The sequence below is a fragment of the Mesoplodon densirostris genome, chromosome 5 (genome assembly GCF_025265405.1).
Source record: "Mesoplodon densirostris isolate mMesDen1 chromosome 5, mMesDen1 primary haplotype, whole genome shotgun sequence".
In the NCBI taxonomy this organism is placed as follows: domain Eukaryota; kingdom Metazoa; phylum Chordata; class Mammalia; order Artiodactyla; family Ziphiidae; genus Mesoplodon; species Mesoplodon densirostris.
The window spans coordinates 145,368,210-145,382,642 of NC_082665.1; positions in this window are offsets into that span (position 1 = coordinate 145,368,210).

Below are 14,433 nucleotides of genomic sequence, written 5' to 3' on the forward strand. Positions count from 1 at the left end.
CCTACTATGATTGTGTTACTGTCGATTTCCACTTTTATGGCTGTTAATATTTGCCTTATGTATTGAGGTGCTGCTGTGTTGGGTGCATAAATATTTAAATTGTTATACCTACTTTTTGGATTGATCCCTTGATCATTATGTAACTTCCTTCTTTGTCTCTTGTAATAGTCTTTGTTTTAAAGTCTATTTTGTGTGATATGAGAATTGCTGTTCCAGCTTTCTTTTGATTTCCATTTGCATGGAATATCTTTTTCCATTCCCTCACTTTCAGTCTGTATGTGTCCCTAGGTCTGAAGTGGGTCTCTTGTAGACAGCATATATATGGGTCTTTTTTTTGTATCCATTCAACCAGTCTATGTCTTTTGGTTGGAGCATTTAATCCATTTACATTTAAGGTAGTTATCAATATGCATGTTCCTATTACCATTTTCTTAATTGTTTGGGGTTTGTTATTGTAGGTCTTTTCCTTCTCTTGTGTTTCCTGCGTAGAGAAGTTCCTTTAGCATTTGTTGTAAAGCTGGATTGGTGGTGCTGAATTCTCTTAACTTTTGCTTGTCTGTAAAGCTTTTAATTTCTCTGTCACATCTGAATGAGATCTTTGTTGGATAGAGTATCTTGGTTTTAGGTTTTTCTCCTCCATCACTTTAAATATGTCTCACCACTCCCTTCTGGCTTGCAGAGTTTCTACTGAAAGATCAGCTGTTAACCTCATGGTGATTCCCTTATGTGTTATTTGTTGTTTTCCCCTTGCTGCTTTTAATATTTGTTCTTTGTATTTAATTTTTGATAGTTTGATTAATATGTGTCTTGCCATGTTTCTCCTTGGATTTATCCTGTATGGGACTCTTGTGCTTCCTGGACTTGATTAACTATTTCCTTTCCCATATTAGGGAAGTTTTTACCTATAATCTCTTCAAATATTTTCTCAGTCCCTTTCTTTTCTCTTCTTCTTCTGGGACCCCTACAATTCGAATGTTGGTGCATTTAATGTTGTCCCAGAGGTCTCTGAGACTGTCCTCAATTCTTTTCATTCTTTTCTCTTTATTCTGCTCTGCAGCAGTTAGTTCCACTATTTTATCTTCCAGGTCACTTATCCTTTCTTCTGCCTCAGTTACTGTGCTATTGATTCCTTGTAGAGAATTTAAAATTTCATTTATTTTGTTGTTCGTCATTGTTTGTTTGCTCTTTAGATCTTCTAGGTCCTTGTTAAATGTTTCTTGTATTTTCTCCATTCTATTTTCAGGATTTTGGATCATCTTTACCATCATTACTCTGAATTCTTTTTCAGGTAGACTGCCTATTTCCTTTTCATTTGTTAAGTCTGGTGGGTTTTAACCTTGCTCCTTCAACTGCTGTGTTTCTCTATCTTCTCATTTTGCTTAACTTACTGTGTTTGGGGTCTCCTTTTTGCAGGTTGCAGGTTCATAGTTCTCCTTGTTTTTGGTGTCTGCCCCCAGTGGGTAACGTTGGTTCAGTGGGTTGTATAGGCTTCCTGGTAGAGGGGACTGTGCCTGTGTTCTGCTGGATGAGGCTGGATCTTGCCTTTCTTGTGGGCAGGTCAGAGTCTGGTGGTGTGTTTTGGGGTGTCTGTGACCTTATTATGATTTTAGGCAGCCTCTCTGCCAATGGGTGATGTTGTGTTCCTGTCTTGCTAGTTGTTTGGCATGGGGTGTCCAGCACTGTAGCTTGCTGATCGTTGAGTGGAGCTGGGTCTTAGCATTGAGATTGAGATCTCTGTGAGAGCTTTTGCTGTTTGATATTACGTGGGGCCGGAAGGTCTCTGGTGGACCAATGTCCTGAATTCGGCTCTCCCACCTCAGAGGCTCAGGCCTGACACCCGGCCGGAGCACCAGGACTCTGTCAGCCACATGGCTGGTCTTCCTAAAGCGGGGCCACCTGCAGCAACCTGACCAATGGAATATTCAAGTTGGACCCTTTGCCTTAGCACTGGGTGCTAGAGGAGATCTCCATCACTCCATACCAGAAATAAAAAAGGATAGACAATTCCCTTATATGTTGTAAAGACTTTTGACAATGGCAAAAAATCAATTCAATGGGGGGAAGGAAAGTCTTTTCAACAAATACAGGAGAAATAATTGGCTATGGAGAATCTTGATCTTTACTTCTTATCCATGATGCAAAGTTAAATTCTGTTCCTCCGGGGGAGATTTCAGGGTACTGCCCCTGCCACCACCAGTAATAGAGATGGCTTGGGAAGCATTAGAACCACCTCTAAGCTGGGGATTTTATGAATCTGAAGTGGCTCCTCCACTGTCTCTTTCCCTTTCTGCCAACGGAAGCAGAAGACTCGGAGGCTTTAGACCAGGGCGGTCCTCCTCCTCAACAGTGTCGAGGTCATCAAAAATGAGGGAAGTATGAGAAGTGGTCACAGCCAAGAGGAGCCTTGGCTTCCCGTGGCCACCCGGGCCCGCATCCCCAACAAGAATTGGCTCCGGGGCCTCACATTTCCAGGTACCCAGAAGGGGGAGCGCATGTCTCTTTTTGAATTATGGTTTTCTCTGGATATATGCCCAGGAGTGGGATTGCAGGATCATACAGTAGCTCTATTTTTTGTTTTTTAAGGAGCCTCCATACTGTTTTCCACAGTGGCTGCACCAATTACATTCCCACCAACAATGTAGGAGCATTCCTTTTTCTACACACCCATTTGCAAATGGTGCGACTGGCAAGGGGTTAATCTCCAAAATATACAAACAGCTCATGCAGCTCAATATCAAAAAAACAAACAACCCAATCAAAAAATGAGCACATCTCAACAGCCATTTCTCCAAAGAAGACACAGAGTTGCCAAAAGGCACATGAAAAGATGCTTAACATCGCTAATTATTAGAGAAATGCAAATTAAAACTACAGTGAGGTATCACCTCACACCAGTCAGAATGGCCATCATAAAAAGGTCTACAAAAAAGCTTTCTTTATATTATGTCTAAAGTATGTATTATCAGTATTCCAGAAGTTATATGAAATTCCTGGAAATTTTATACATCCTGACATAGAATGTTCTCTGTCATCAAAATTGAGGCTCATGCTAAAGGGACTGAACCCAAGTATTAGGGAAAGGCCCTTTCATGCAAAGGCAACAACAGAATGTCAAGATTATAGCTCCTGCTCTTGAAGTCCATTCAGTGTCTACAAAAAAATTAACCCTCATTGACAGACTTTTGCCATCCTGATGTCCTTATAACACGGCAACAGTCTGCTCCTAAATCAGAAATTAAGATGGGTAAGCAATGCTGTTAATTAAGCAGTCAGGGCTGTGGGAAATGCAAAACAGCCTCTTGGCTCTTCCTGGCTCCCTGGAAAACCCCATTATATTTGATGTGTTAAAGCCTTCCCTGGCTACAAGGCTGATGCACTTACAATGATAAAGAAACTGTTAGAAAATGTGTTTTCCACTTGGTATACTTTCCACAATCTCCAGTGAACAAGGTGGCACCCACTTCACTGGACAAATCATACAAGCTTTAACAAAAACCTCATCAACTTCTTAACTCTATCCTCAATCATCAGACAAGGTCAACAAAACTAATAGAAAAACTGGACTCAATCAGAACAAAAGTTAATTACATGGGACTGAATGAACTGATAAATATGATTATAATTTATATGACTTTTTGTCTGAACTGTTACTGGCTTTTAAACTCTGTTTTCCAGATAGAAGAAAACCTTTCCCTTTAAGCTAATTATGACTTATAGCAGTTTGGTAAAACATACATTTGTAACCAGAATGGAAGCATTTATCTTTTCTCTCTACCTGATTCCCCCTGAATTTAGAATCTCTTCGGTTCCTAGTAGGCTTTCCAAGTGAAAAAGGAAGGCCACTTCCTGGCAGAAATAAGAACCTCAAGATATTTTGGAACTCGAGAAGGGAGGAATGCACCTAAATCTGTAGGTATTCTAGGTAGAATCTAATGGTATGGCTTTCCTGGCCTTGAGAGGCCTTTTAAAACTTCAATTTGAGATCCCTTATGAAAAGTTCCAATAAAGGCAAATTTAACAGAGCCTATATGACAATTACACTTATGTAAATAATCAGGCCAAGTGTATAGAAACCAGACTTAGTTTGCAAAAACAAAAAATCTTAATTGACTATGGTCAAAATGAAGATAATTTAGAGAGAAAAATTGTTTCAGTAATACACCTTTGTGGATATTGAGGTTTTATATATACTGAGGCGTATTTACTACCTACATCCAAGAAACCGCTTTGTTGTTATGTCACCTTATTGTAAAGTTTAATTGAATTATTCAAAGGATATTCGAAGGTCATTTCTGAATCTGATCACAATGATCTATCTTTGGATGAAGGTCAGGTGCTCCATGACCTGCACTTAGGAGATTGTGCATACTGGAAAGGATATCATTTAAAGGACTATCTATCTCCCACCTAAAGAGAAGGATTCTTATCAGGTACTCTTAACTAGATCATACACAGTGAAACTGAAGGGAATGAACTCTTGAATTCATATTTCCCACTTCAAAGGGGCCTCTGCATTGGACTGGCTTATAGAGGGGACTGCTAACCTCAAACTCACCTTAAAACAACCATCAGGCCAGGTTGAGAAGCTGACGCCAACAGTGGTCAACAGCTGACCCAAGAATCCAGGCCAGGCCTGTGAGACCCATCCTACTGGTTCACTTGAAGTTATTCAAACGTTTGTCTCCCTATCAAAATTGAAAGTTACTCTTTTACTTCGAGCTATACTTTTGCCCCAGTATTCAGGATGGGAAGAACATTTTTTAGTAACGCTGTCACAAAGCGTATATACTGGGACAGGCCCTTCATACTACAATACCTATCCCTGGCTTTTCAGATGTTCCTCACGTTCCCACTCACCCAGACCAACTTCCCTCTGACCTAATCTTTCAAGTTTAAATTCTTCAACATATTAATATGTCCACTCCTTATCTGATACTCGCTTCAGTTCTTAGAGACTGAGCGCAGCTTACCCCGAACCCCCTCCCTTCCTCCCTTACTTCGTTGAAAAATGTTTTAATAGCTGACAAATAGAAGGTTTATGTTTATTAGAACATTATGCTACCCCATTGTCTATACATCAGGAAGGAGATGAACCTCCTTTCTCGCTTCTTTACAGAGTCAAGCAATCTATGTTAGCATCTTGGTTCCTAATGCAGGAGTGTATGTACACAAAGAGATGATCAGAAATTTATCGGCCACCATTGGTCAAATAGCTGAAAAGATTGCACTGCAGCACAATAGACATCCCTCAATTCCTTAGCCCAGTTAGAATGAGATAATTGGGTTGCCTTAGATTTTCTAGTCCTCACACTTACGGGTTAAATATTTTTTTAATTAGAATGGAGATAATAGTAACCTGTGCGACCTTGTTATTACAGTGATAATTCCTGAGATAATGGTCAGGAGAATGATAGTAAAAACAATAGGGTTTCTTAGTACTGAAAGGATACAAACCAACATTCTTGGGGTATGGGCCCGGTAGCTTAGTTAGCTGACTTTACTTTAGAATATAGTACAAACTGATAGCATGAAGAATTTAAAATTAAGGGTAGGTTCAATTTCTATGATTCTAGAAATAAGAGGGTTTAAACCTCTATTATTTACTTTATCAAAGTAACTCTTTCTTCAGACATATTATGTTTGTGGTAGGATGCCTGATGTGATGACAGGTAGTGAAACTTCTCGTATACACAGGGCTAATGTTAGTGGTAAAATTTTTTCATAAGAGATATATATGCTGATCATATATACGTGTGGCTGATTCACTTTGCTGTACAGCAGAAACTAACACAACATTGTAAAGCAACTACAATCCAATAAAAAAATTTGTGGGTAGGATGCTTGAATTCATAGAAAGGAGACAGGAGTGTTTTAAGGATGGATGACATTGTCTGTATAGAATTCTGGCATATGGGGGTTGTTAAATGCTCCTAAAAATAGGGTTGTTGTGAAAATATTTATTATAATGATATTGACATATTCTGCTAGGAAGAACGGTGAATGCGCCTGCTATGTTTTCTACATTGAAGCTAAAGACAGGTTTTGATTCTACTTCTGCTCAATGAAATGCAGCTCTGTTGGTTTCTGCTAGAGTAGAGATAAACATTCTAGCTAGTGGTCAGGATGGGAAATTTAGTCAAAGGCATTCTTGTGTAATAATTACTGTTGAAAGTGTAAATGATCCATTTATCAGTAGGACTGATAAGAGAATAATTGCTACTGTTACTTCTATGAGATTGTCTGTGCTACTGCCTGTAGACCTCCGATGACTGTATTTTGAATCCGAAGCTCATCCAGATCAGAGGATAGTAGAAATGGCTAGGCTTGATATAGCTACTATAAATAGCACACCTAGGTTTATATTAACTAGCAGATAGGGCGTGGGGAGAGGAATTCATACTGTGAGAGCCAGGGTTTAGAGCCATTATTGAGGATGTAATAATAAATACATAAACTGATGAGATCGATGGTCATAGTGGTTCTTTAATAAATAATTTGACTGCATCAGCAAAGGGTTGTAATAATCCATAAGGGCTGATGATGTGTGGCCCCTTCTGGTTTTGTATATAGCCTAGGACTTTCTGTTCAATTAATATGATGAATGCTACAGTGAGTAAAAGTGGAATAATGAGTGAAAGAATGCTGATTATATGTATTTTCTTAGGAAAAGGACTTGAACCTCTGCAGAAAAATGTTTTTTTTTTTTTTTTTTTGCGGTATGCGGGCCTCTCACTGTTGTGGCCTCCCCCGTCGTGGAGCACAGGCTCTGGATGCTCAGGCTCAACAGCCATGGCTCACGGGCCCAGCCGCTCCGCAGCATGTGGGATCCTCCCGGACCAGGGCATGAACCCGTGTCCCCTGCATGGGCAGGCGGACTATCAACCACTGCACCACCAGGGAAGCCCAATCGGTGGGATTTTTAAATGTTGGGCATTTGTGTTCCTATAGTTGAAACAATGATTATTTTTCAAGTCATTGGCCATGGTTACATTCCATGTAAGAGTAATGATGACAGGGACTTCCCTGGTGGCGCAGTGGTTGAGAGTCTGCCTGCCAATGCAGGGGACACAGGTCCGAGCCCTGGTCTGGGAAGATCCCACATGTCACAGAACAACTAAGCCCGTGCGTCACAACTACTGAGCCTGCGCTCTAGAGCCCATGCGCCACAACTACTGAAGCCCGTGTGCCTAGAGCCCGTGCTCTGCAACAAGAGAAGCCACCGCAATGAGAAGCCCGTGCACCGCAACAAAGAGTAGCCCCTGCTCGCAGCAACTAGAGAACGCCCGTGCGCAGCAACAAAGACCCAAACACAGCCAAAAATAAATTAATTAAAAAAAAAAAAAAAGAGAATAGGGCTTCCCTGGTGGCGCAGTGGTTGAGAGTCCGCCTGCCGATGCAGGGGACGTGGGTTCGTGCCCCGGTTCAGGAAGATCCCACATGCTGTGGAGCGGCTGGGCCCCTGAGCCATGGCCGCTGAGCCTGCGCATCCGGAGCCTGTGCTCGGCAACGGGAGAGGCCGCAACAGTGAGAGGCCTGCATACCGAAAAAAAAAAAAAAAAAAAAAAGAAAAATGATGACATAGATTGTATTTATTTTAAGCACTATTTTGGTAGTTAGTTTTGTAGGTTTTTCTTCAAAACCTTCACAGGTTTATGGTGGGCTTGGGTTAATTGTGAGTGGTGTGGTATTGTAATGAATTGTGGTGGATCGTTTTTGTGCTTAATAGTTTTTAAAATTTACTTAAGGGGAATGTTAATAGTTTTTGGTTATGCAACACCTGTCTACTGAGCAGGATCCTGAGGTTTGAGATTCTAATAAAACCCTCTTAGGTATATTTCTTTCATGTCATGATGGAAATGCAAATTAAACTCACAATGTGACATCCATTCACGTACAATAAATGGTCATAATCAAGAACAAACAAATTAAAATGCTGGCAACAATGTAGAGAAATTGGAACCCTGACACATTGCTTATGGAAATGTAAAATGGTGCAGGCAATATGTACGGTAGTGTGGCACTTCCTCAAAAAGATAAAAGTACAATTAGAGTTGGGTTCAAGACCTCTACTCCTAGAAATATGCCACAAAGAATAGAAAGCAGGTGTACAAACAAAAACTTGTGCACGAATATTCATAGCGGGCTTGTTGACATTGGCCCAATGGTAGAAACAATTTGAATATCCATCAGTGGATGAATGGATAAGCAAAACAGGATAGATCTATAAACTCCCATAGTATTCTGCCATATACAGAAATAGAGTAAGATGGTGCAGTGGATGTGGAAAACAGTATGGCGTTTTGTCAGACACTTAAGTTAACATATGATCACATCAAAATCCAACCCACAGGCTCACGTGGGCTCTCACCAGCTGTTTCAAACCTAGAGAAATGTCTTTTTGCATTATGATCCTGTTTTCTTCTTTTGGAACCATGACTGATACATCTCATCAACTTCACAACCTTGATGAATTGAAAGTGCACAGGATATGATCTGGTTTGCCTTTTCTGTGTGGTAACAAGCATCAGTGCTTTGTTCATTTTTTTTCTTGTGATTAATTGTACATACCAATTACCATTTAAAGCATTTTAAGTGCAAAATTCTATGGCATTAACCACACTCACATTGTTGTACAAATAACCTCAGAATCCACGTTCAGAACTTCTCCATTTTCACGGTGAATCTCTGTAGCCATTTGACACTAATTCCTTTTAGCCCCTGGCAACTGCATTTTAAATATTTCCTTTGAATTTGACTTCTCTGGACACCTCCTATAAGTGGAATCATATCGTTTTTGTCCTTTTGTGACAGGGCTATTTCACTTCTCCTAACGGCTTCAAGATTCATATATATTGTAGCACATGTCAGAATTTTCTGAATTTTTAAGGCTGAATGACATCCCTTTGTGTGTACGCCACGTTCAGTTTATCCATTGATCCATCAATGGATGGATACTTGGTTCACTTCCACCTTTTGCTACTATGGTTAATGCTGCTGGGAAGATGGTTGTACCCATATCTGTTCCAGTCTTTGCTTTCAATATCTTGGGTATATACCCTGATGTGGAATTAATGGATCGTACGTTAATTCTCTAATGAAGTTTTTGAGGAACTGCCATACTAGTTTCCACTGCACCATTTCTCTTGATCCCTTTTATGGCAGAATAATACGGCAATTTATGGGCCAACTGCATTTTGTTTATCCATTTACCCATTGGTGGACATTTGCATTGTTTCTTCCTTTTGAATATTGTGAACAGCGCTGCTATCAATAGATGTGTACACCTGTGTTTAATACTTTCTGTTATTCTAGGAGTGGAGTTGTTGTTCCATCTGGTAATTGTATATTCATATTGAAAACATAGGTGGCGCTCTCTTCCATGTCCACCATAATGATTAATGGTTCGAATGTCTCCGCATTTTTGCCAATATTAGTTATTGTTAATTTTCTTGATTATAACTATTTTAGTGTATGTGAAATAGTTACTGCCTTGTGGATTTAATTTGCATTTCCATCCTATCTTTTCATCTGCTTGTTGACCATTTGCATGTCTTGTATAGAGACGGGTCTGCTTAAGTCTTTTTTTCATATTTAAAACAGCTTGTTTGTTGATGAATTGTACAATAACAGTTCTTGATATATACTGGATAAAGACCCATCAGATATATAATGTGGAATTATTTTCTTCCATTCTGTGGGCTGTCTTTTCACTTTCTGGATTGGATCTTTTGATGCACAAAAGTTTGATGTACAAAGTTTTCCATTTTGAGGAAATCCAATCTGTTTCTTTGTTGTTGTTGCTTGTGCTTTGCTGTCAGATCTAAGAAACCATTGCTAAATCCAAGTATATGAAGGTTTATTCTCATGTCTTCTTGGAGGTTTCACAGTCTTCCCTGGTATTAGTGGGGGATTGGTTCCAGGACTCCCAGAGCTTACCAAAATCCATGGATGTACATGTCATTTTTATAAAATGGTATAGTATTTGCAAATAACCTAGGCATATCTTCCTGTATACTTTAAATCATCCCTAGATTATTTATAATAACTAATACAATAGAAATTCTATATAAATATTTAAAATACAATGTAAATTCTACGTAAATAGTTGTGGGCATTTGGAAATTCAAGTTTTTCCTTTTGAAAGTTTTTGGAATTTTTTTCCTAATATTTCTGATCTGGAGTTGGTTGAAAACATGGATGTAGAACACGTGAATACATGGGGCTGAGTGAAATTTTATTTTTTACATTTAAGCCTTTTATGTATTTTGAGATACTTTTCATATGTGGTATAAAGGGTCCAGTTTCCTTGCCCTGCCTATGGATAGCCAATTGCCTAGCACCATTTGTTGAAAACATCATTTCCCCCCAATTTCATGCTGTTTACTCTTGTCTAAAATCAGTTCATCCTATACAGATGGCTTTATTACTGGGATCTCCATTCAATTCCATTCATCTCTATGTACAGCTCATGCCAGTATCACAGTGGTTTATTTCCTGTTGCTGTGTACTAACATTTGAAATTGGGAAGTGTGAGCCTCCAACTTTGATTTTCTTTGTCAAAATTGTTTTAGCTGTTTGGGGTCTACTGAAATTCGATAGTTTGGGGTGTCCGATTCTCCCCTTCACATGTATGTACCCCAATTTCCTTAAGCATTCGTCTTCTGAAGAAACCCTGATTCCTGGAAGGTTTCGACGTTATGAGTAGAGCTTCTGTGCATAATATTGTTCCTTTTTCATTTGGATATAGTTTTTTTTTGTTGTTGTTGTTGTCGTTGTTGTTTTTGCGGTACGCGGGCCTCTCACTGCTGTGGCCTCTCCCGTTGCGGAGCACAGGCTCCAGCCGCGCAGGCTCAGCGACCATGGCTCACGGGCCCAGCCGCTCCGCAGCATGTGGGATCTTCCCGGACCGGGGCACGAACCCGTGTCCCCTGCATCGGCAGGCGGACTCTCAACCACTGCGCCACCAGGGAAGCCCTGGATATCGTTTTTCAAAGCAGTTCTGTGAATACTGGAGGCATAGAGATGGATCTCAAGGGGTGAGACTTGCTTGGCTTTGGAAAATACTGCCAAACTGTATCTCAAGCGGCCATATTTGTGTGCCATCAGCAAGGAAGGAGAGTTGCTGTTTTGCCCCATCCTCCAGTAATTGGTGTTGTCCTTTTGGGAGGAGGTTAGCAGTTCTAATATGTGTGTAGTGCTGTCTTATTGTTTTCATGTGTAATCCCCTAATGGTATACAACGTGGATCATATTTTTTCCACTTTGTAATCTTCTTTGGCCAGGTGTTTGTTCAGATCTTTACCCATTTTAATGCAGTTATTTGTTTTATAGTTCTTTGTATAATGTGGGTACAAATTCTTTATCAGATATGTATTTTTTTTTTTTTTTTTTTTTTTTGCGGTATGCGGGCCTCTCACTGTTGTGGCCTCTCCCGTCACGGAGCACAGGCTCCGGACGCACAGGCTCAGCGGCCATGGCTCACGGGCCCAGCCGCTCCGCAGCATGTGGGATCCTCCCGGACCGGGGCACAAACCCGTGTCCCCTGCATCGGCAGGCAGACTCTCAACCACCACGCCACCAGGGAAGCCCTATCAGATATGTATTTTGAAAATATTTTTCTCCCAGTTTGCTGCTTGTCTTTTGGCTTTCTGAGTAAAGGCATTTTGCTGAGTAGAAATTTCTAATTTTATAGAACACATATTATGAATAGTCTTACCCTTTTGTGTGTGGGCTTTACGTGTTGTATGATAAAATTCGAAGCTCATGATCTACGTGACCAAATCCATGGCCACGTCAATTTTCTTATATGTTTTAGTCTGTAATTTTTATAGTCTTATTTCTAAATGTGTGTGGACCATTTTGAGTGACTTTGGGTGTAAGGTGTAAAGTTTGTATCTACGTTCATTTCATTGCACATGGTTTCTAACTGTTCTGTAACTCTTTGAGAATTCATGGGACATTGCCTGCATCTATCTTTATTCCCAAACATTAGTGGATTCGGCAGGACTGCCAGCAGTGAACTCAGCCTCCACTAAACTGAGTGGGTGCGGCCTGCATTTCCTAGTTTGCCAGCAGAGGGCGACAAGCCCGTCTCTCTTACCAGTGCAAGGCCTGCCTGATATGCCCACAGACCTGGCTCTGTGCACAGCTGACAGGAACTGTGTCTCCTTAGGACGTACCAGGGATTTGGTTTCAGGACAATGCAGGTCTGCATCCACGTTGAGTGGATCTCGGTTTCTTTAGGACCTGCCGCAAGGTGCTGCCATGGGAAGAAAAGTGATGAAAAGTTGAGGAGAGTCTTTTGTGCATGGCTGACTGCTGGGGGTCTGTCATCAGAGGACCCAGCAAAGGAAGGGCTTCATGTGCAGAACTGTGTATTTCAGTTAGCTTTGTGTGCGAGGCAGACGATGTCCAGTGTCCTTCTGCTTGTGATGTTCCGTTTTCCAAGCAATTTATTGGGGAACATGTCCTCTGGCTACTGCATGTCCTTTGTATGGCAGCTTTGTCATAAATGAACTGACCACGTATTTGTGGGTTTATTCCTGGGCTCTCTATTCTATTCCTCTGGCCCGTGTGCCTCTTTTGTTTACTCCAGCTGCTGGTCTCCTTTGTCAGGATCCCCCCCTTGGTTGTTCGGGGTCCTCTGTGGTTCCATACGAATCTCACACGAATAGGCTGCTAGCCTACCCAATCTCCTGCTGCCGCCTATGCCTGCAAGACCTTTCTCAACACAGCAGCCAGAGCAATCCAAACAAGCCAAGTCCACCACATTACTCCACTGCTCAAAATGGTCTCTCATCCCAGGCATCCCAGTCCCTCTCTCACTCATTTCGCTCTGGTCACACTAATCTCCTTGCTGTTTCGAGCACACCACACATTTTCTTTCTTCTGCCTGGGAGGATCTTTCCCCTCATATCCTTAAGGCTCCCTTTGCTCACCTTCTTCAGATCTTTGTTCGAATGTCACCTACCTTGTGAGGGCCTGTCTGACCACCTAATTTTAAACCGTCTCCCAGCCCTCCCGGCCCCACATGCAGCACTCCGTCTCCCTTCCCCGCTTTACTTTGCTCCATAATACTTATCACCATCTGACATATTTTACCTGTTTGTTTAATCTTCCGTCTTGCCCCAGAATGCAAACTCCAAGGAGGCAGTGATTTTGGTTGTAGTTTTACTCCTGACAGCTACTTCTGATGTACAGTTTAATAAGAGACTTGGGATCAGGATTTGGAATTTAGCCCATATTCCAGTGTTTCCCAAACTTTGAAAACAAATGTCCCACATTAACACAAATACCTCAAGCTCCATATTGCAAAGGGCCTTCAGGTGAGAATCATGGTCTCACCTATGCTATTTGTACCAGTCAATATTTTGTTGACTTTTCTGTTCTATGAATTACAAAAATAGGTGTCTTTTGCATTTTCAAGTATAAAAATCATATTGACTCATGCCTTTTCAAACTACACCTGAGCCCTCTCTCTCCTCAGGGAGATTCTGATAGGCCTCTCGAGGGGTCACTTACCCCACACTGCATTGAGTCTGACTAAAATGATGGGTGCTTCTGTAACATTGCAGTGTGGCCTTCTCAGTTCTGGGTGGAGTTGAGAAACGTTAAATTTGGAAAACAATATTGTTCACTCCAGACAGAATTTTCCTTGATGAGCAAAAACTTCATGTATCTAAGACCATGTCAAAAAGTAGATAAATGCAAAGACAGCAAAGGCTTTGATAGTATGAAATAAAAAGGATTTAACATACAAGGCAGAAAACTGAATGAATCTTAATAGGACTTTAAACAGGTTACCTTCTCTGCTGTTAATATAAAATCTAGGTATAAGCTTAAAATATGATGGCAAATGGTTCACCAAACTGAGAAGTCACATGGCAAAATGACAAGCCAATGAATGAGACTTTTGGCCACAAAAGACTAAACCTCAGGTGAAGATACATCTGAGGAATGACAACCCGAGGTCTCTGGACATGGATCAGTTTATTTATTTATTTATTTATTTATTTATTTTCTGTGGTACGCAGGCCTCTCCCTGTTGTGGCCTCTCCCGTTGCAGAGCACAGGCTCCGGACGCGCAGGCTCAGCGGCCATGGCTCACGGGCCCAGCCGCTCCGCGGCATGTGGGATCTTCCCGGACCGGGGCACGAACCCGTGTCCCCTGCATCGGCAGGCGGACTCTCAGCCACTGCGCCACCAGGGAAGCCCTGGATCAGTTTATTTTTGAAGTACGTCATGTCTATCCAATGCAGGTATTCTCTGAAGGGCCACACTGGTCATTGAGACTTGGGGCAGTAGAGGAACTTACATCAGCCAATGGAACATAAAAGGACTCTGCTTGGCCTTAGGTGTCTCTTGTTTTGGAGTCATGAAACTTAAAGAGAAACCCAACAGAAGTATTGCCCCCTCTCTCTTTAAAGAACTAGTC